Here is a 5,626-nt window from a genome sequence, read left to right as displayed (position 1 = left end):
TGCCAATTGTAGTCGAGAATAATAAACTTTTCTGGTTTAATCATTATTGGCGGAACAAACAATTTCATTTCTAAATTAATCTTCTTGTCATCATATATATTCAATATAATATAAATTAATAATAGATTCTAAAAACACCTCTTTCTATTTTGTATTAGTAAACAAACGTATAATTTAATCTGCATGCATCCTACATTTCCAACAAAAATAAACCTCGCAACAAAATGTAGCTATCTATTAATCCACAAATTAAAAAGAGAGGTCGGTATATTTTACCAATACTATACTGTAACCGTGATAGCGTGCGAGAAGAACTCACTTATCTCGAATAGTGCAAGGAAAAAGTTTACGTAATTTCTCATCTTACATCATAATTCAACACGGTTCTGCAGTGAAGAAAACAGAAGCTTTAAATTATTGCAAAATATTGTTTGCGATAACTGAAACAGTAAGTTAACGTGCTTCAATATATTTCGAGCTATCGAAACAATGGCATCAGAGCAATTTATTTCTGTTCGGTACAATGTTTTCTGATAATTAAGAATTAAGATATCGATAGATAATTACTATATATAATACAAAATAATATAAAATTACTATAATATAATACAGAATCTTATTAGTGCGATGTTATTCCGAATTCAACCGAGTCGACCTTTTATGTTTCACCGCGGAATTTTTCTTTTGAGAAACTTGTTCGGTGACGTGTATACGACGGCCGCATCGTTGAGCTTGCACGCCGTACGAGCGTTGCAAAAACTATTTTTTACGAGTTTTGCACTATAATGCAAAAACTTGAAAAATATAACATTTAATAATCCAACTCCACTCGTAGCGAGGGTCGACCAAAACGCGTAATTTTCATGCTGGTACTTCCAAGAGTTTCCTTGAAATTATATAAATGCGTAATAAAATGACAAAACAACGAAGCAAAATAAAATAGAAATGTAATAAAGGCGAATATACGGTTCGATTATCGCTCGCTTATAAACGCCAGCTAAGCAAGGCGCGTTTCAAACTTTTCGTTCTCGCTTGCATTTCTCGAGAAAAGTGTCTCGCTGGTGGAGCGGCGAATGTGCTAAGTTTATGGGACTTTCAACTACTGCTTGCGGTACAATTCCTATTCCTCTATCCTAGGAAGATACTACGTAGGCATAATCCTCACGCGGATGATCACTTCATCTAATTCGACGAGCGAGTTGTCGCGAGTCAGCGTCGTGACGAAACCGCGGGAAAGAGGTCACCGTACACCGTCAGGCTGAGCACTGTTCGACTATGGAGGAAAGATGCCGTTGACGGAAACGTCGATTAATTGTACAAAGCCACGAGCGAGGCGCGTATTCGCGAATTTGGCAGGGCGTGCATCTGCGGAGACCTGGCAGATGCAGATGCAGCCGCAACGCGCCGCACATTAGAGCTCGCAACGAGATGAAAGCGAGGCCAACACACATACGTCTGGCACATCGGTCGATGTTCAAGAGTTCAACCGCATCTCTGTGTTCAACCCTCTTCCCCCCCCCGGCCCCTTTCCCTTTCCTCTTTAGAGGGTAAAATTTATGGCGCGTAATATCATTACGCCGAATCGCTCGCCGATTCCGTGGCACCGTGGGATTCGCACGATCTATATGTATGTACATATAGCTCGTCCGAAGAAAAAGCGTAATATTCGCGCGTGCCGCGCCGAAGAGAATTCGCGTGCTAGAATAAAATTATCCGCTCGGCGCGGAGCGGCGTGTACTCGCACGGTATATGTACCCAGCCGCGCATAATATATCGGGTATCCCGCCGTGTAATGTATCGGATAACTGTCAGACGGATATAGCGAAAGTTTCGCCTCCCCCGCTTAAGACGCGCTTAAGCGATTTTGCGTTTCTCGGGGATAACGCAGATGTTAGTTTTGCATTCGCGAGCGGCGGAGCAGCCGCAAGAGCGCGCGATGCATTTCGCATTAATGTATTCCTTGTGCATTCCCGGCTGCCGCCACGTGGGTTTAACGCGGATTCGTAATAATTTATCTTCCGTTAGGACGTTTTAAAGTAAAGTTTAAGTTCTTTTTCGCGGGGGCAACCGGGAGGACCGATTGTTTCGTTTAGCGATAACGCGCCGCGCAAACAGACACAGACACCGGGAACAATTCAACCGCGCCCCGAGACAACAGAAATTGCAATTTCCAGATCAAAGCCGCGCCTGGTTGCCAATTAGACGACTCAATCAACTTCCGTGCGTTCTCAGCTTTCGGAAAATCACATTCGAAAGACGGGCGACGATTTCGAAATGTCACTCTACAGCTGAAGAAAGAAAGTACGAGTATCTTCAATGCCTTATGGATTGAATGATGTTTCTGTTCAATAAACATTTCTATAAACATTACTATAAAATCGATATGTAATTTTATATAAAAATACATTACATAAAAATATGTTTTTAATATTTATATATATGCGCTAATTTATTATATATTTTCAAGCATCTTATTGGTCGTTTCATTAAATAAGCGCATACCAGTTGAAAGATACTTATAATTCATTTGTGAAAGATAAGATTCTAAAGATTCTAAAGCAAGTTCTTCCACGGAATTCTGATTTTACTGAGCAGTACCTAGTGTAAATTGGATGCAGCGTTTAAGGAAAGCAGTGAATTAGGAGCGGAGAAGCTTGAACTCAATTATAACGGATGGCAGTTCTAACATCCTCGCGACATTCGAAATCGGAAAATCAATTTAAATGAATTTATATTTTGGTGAAAGCAGAATGGATGTCGAGAAATTTCTTTGCTATTTTTCTGGAAATCGATAAAATCGCTCACAAGTTCATTATTTTTTCCGTATCCAGACAATGAAAAATGCATACGTTCGAAACCGTTGAATGCGAAGAAAGAAGAAACAAAAGGTCAAGATGCTTGCTTTATGGCTCATTATTAAAGAGAGAAAAAAGAGGATCATTGCGATTTCATTAAAGTATAAATTTCGGCCTTTGTATTAAAGTAATTCTTAAATTCTGTAATCCAATACAAACTGCTAAAAGCCACGCTCACGAGAAAAGAGGAGACAGACGATTTTTTGCTAGTACGAGTCAAATCATTTTGCCAAATCTCTTTATATGAATAAAGAATTCATAAAAAGAGAAAAGAAGAGAAAAAGAAGACAGATATAAATAAGCTCGAAAGAGTAGACGTTTATAACAAATGCTGAATGCCAAATAGCCACACATTATCGTTGTTCTTTTATTATAAACATGGTTTTGCGGTGAGCAGTTCAAAACTCGGTTGAAATAATTACAATCGATGCCAAACTGCCCAAAATGTGATGGAAGAATGGACTTGAAATATCAACTAAACGTCAAACGTAATGTTCTTATGACAACAAAAATGTTTGAAATATCGTACTTCCAAACGTACAATTTGCTGCATGCTTTAGCGTCTTGAAATATGTAGTTCAGTGCCTTAAAAAGCACGTTTAAGATAATTAATAAGTAATACTTTTACTGGTACTAGCAATTTCAAATGTTTTCTCTCATCAGAATATCATTTTTCAACAATCTGCTAATACTCGATTTCCATCTTTCAATCTACTAGTATCCATCTCGATAGCGAAAAAATTATTGTTGCAGGTACGTCAATATCTTTCGGAATGCTTCGACACTTTTCCCCGAAGGGAAACCAATAAGGTGCCGAGATAAAATTACCTGTTCCTTTCCGTCGGCAAACGCGGACGGAGTCTCCAATTTGGAGAAATTATACACAGACTCTTACGTGGACGCAAACGACAGAACTCTCATTCCGCCTCTACGCCTCTCGAACCGACCGCGTTTACGCGAAGTGATAAAGCCCACGTCGTACGACCGCGGGCCGAAAGGCAATCAGCACTTACGTGTTCGTGTGATTCCGCGAGAATGGATGTCGGGGATACCGGGGAGAGAGCCTCACTCGTGACTGGTCATACCGGAGAACACACGTACACCCACGGCACACCTACACACACCTTTTTCCTTTCTTCTCCAACCCGATTGCGAACGGATTTACGATTGCAGCTTATAAATCACAGAGCGGTTCCAACCGGCCCGGCGCGCGACTTATATATCGGTTCTCCCGAAGATAGAGTCTTCAACGTTCCTTCCCCACTCGGATCATTCTCCGCCGCCGCCGGCGAACGACCCCCTAACTCACCCGTGCTCGCCTCTTCCGCTGCCGATGGCACCGCGAGGTTCTATCCGCACTCGCGACGAGACAAATCGTATATCTATTCCTCAGCACCCGATACTTTATTCATCTCGATACTTTTTTTGGCAACGCGGTTTGCAGCGCGTTAATGCCTCCGTCGACAGCTGGAGAAAAAGAGGAAAGTAGGAGACAGCGACGAGAAAATTGCCGCGTTCCCACGCCGCGTCGCGTCGCGTCGCGTCGCGACGCTGTGTCTCTGGCAGCGAAAACACCCCCTCACTTGCGCGAGGTGAACGATCGACGAACCGTGTGCGGTTCGCAACCCGGCACGAGTCGAACTCGCTGCCTCCTCGGGACAGTATTCCGGTGGGGTTGACGCCGCCGATGCCGCCGACGCCGCCGACGCCGACGCCGACGCCGCCGCTGCTTGCCGGGGGTTGCGAGGGTGGCTCCAGCTTCGCGACTGCGCCCTCTCAGCTCTCTTCAACCCATTACGTACCTCGCACACGCGTGACCGTGAGACAACACGCTCTTTACGCGTACACCAGCCGCGTACGTATCGCGTACGTGTGAGGGGAAGCTCTGGTGTCTCTTTTTCTATCTCTCTCTCTCTCTCTTCTCTTTCCTTCTCCCCTCTCTCTCTCTCTCTCTCTCTCCGCGCACACCCCCGAAGTCCCTGCCCCGTCTACAGCCCCGGACCGAGTCTCTCTGCTACCGCAACACGTAGCCTCGTAGTGGCTTTCTCTACCATCGCCTCCTCCTCGCCCTGCCTCGATTGTGCTATAACTCGCGATACATCGCCGTATCACTTCATGTCTGGCATAACGTTTTATTAACCAGAAATCAAGTGCGCTCCCTTCGATCCCCGGTTTCCTCCAGCCGGAGAAAGCTCTCTCTTCACGTTCTTCCCACGTTATTCCCCGTCTCCCGTTCTGGTTTCTGTTTATTCACGCTCTCACCTGTCCGACGGATGTGCTATTTCTTTGGCACTCCAGCGGCCGCTAATGTCGATCCGCGGTCGTCCCACGTGACGAATGTTATTGTCGCTTAGAATGTTTCTATTAACTGTCATGCCCGCTGCTTTCAGCCCTGATGTCCCCGATATACGTGTAGACGTACGCCTGTCCCCTGCGTGTCGTTCTTTCATCCTGTTCTTATCTTGTTCGTTCAATTTTCCACGTTTTCTACAATGACATTTCTTTGGCTTTACATCGATGCATACGTCAACTCTCGCGTCTTCATAAAAATAGCAACGTTGCGCACAATTTTCTTTAAACGGGATATGAAATTGTTTTTTCCCCCTGACCTTACTCTCGCACGCAGCTGCACATTTATAATGCATTGTATTTTATTATTTTTACTATTTACAAAGATTTTTAGGAAAATTTAAGAATAGATAATCTTTAGTTGAAAGAGAATGCATGGTACACAATAACGTAAGAAAAATTTATCATAAAACTTTGATTTT

The 5,626-nt window shown here is 43.5% G+C and overlaps 1 protein-coding gene across 2 annotated transcripts in view; it reads right to left on the bottom strand.

Annotated features, from left to right (window-relative positions):
• Positions 1-4,526, bottom strand: part of LOC112460040 (acid sphingomyelinase-like phosphodiesterase 3a) — a 42,799-nt gene extending 38,273 nt beyond the window's left edge. Inside the window, exon 1 of one of the 2 annotated variants that reach the window (XM_025024467.1) lies at positions 3,869-4,526. The gene's annotated coding sequence lies outside the window, so the exon portion shown is untranslated. The remainder of the gene's footprint in view (positions 1-3,868) is intronic. The other variant, XM_025024468.1, reaches the window with a different exon arrangement.
• Between the last annotated feature and the right edge of the window lie 1,100 nt (positions 4,527-5,626).

This window comes from Temnothorax curvispinosus, unplaced genomic scaffold, assembly GCF_003070985.1.
Source record: "Temnothorax curvispinosus isolate PA1 unplaced genomic scaffold, ASM307098v1 QBEX01010307.1, whole genome shotgun sequence".
NCBI lineage: Eukaryota > Metazoa > Arthropoda > Insecta > Hymenoptera > Formicidae > Temnothorax > Temnothorax curvispinosus.
The sequence above is the reverse complement of the archived record's forward strand: the minus strand, read 5'-3'. Positions and strand labels throughout refer to the sequence as shown.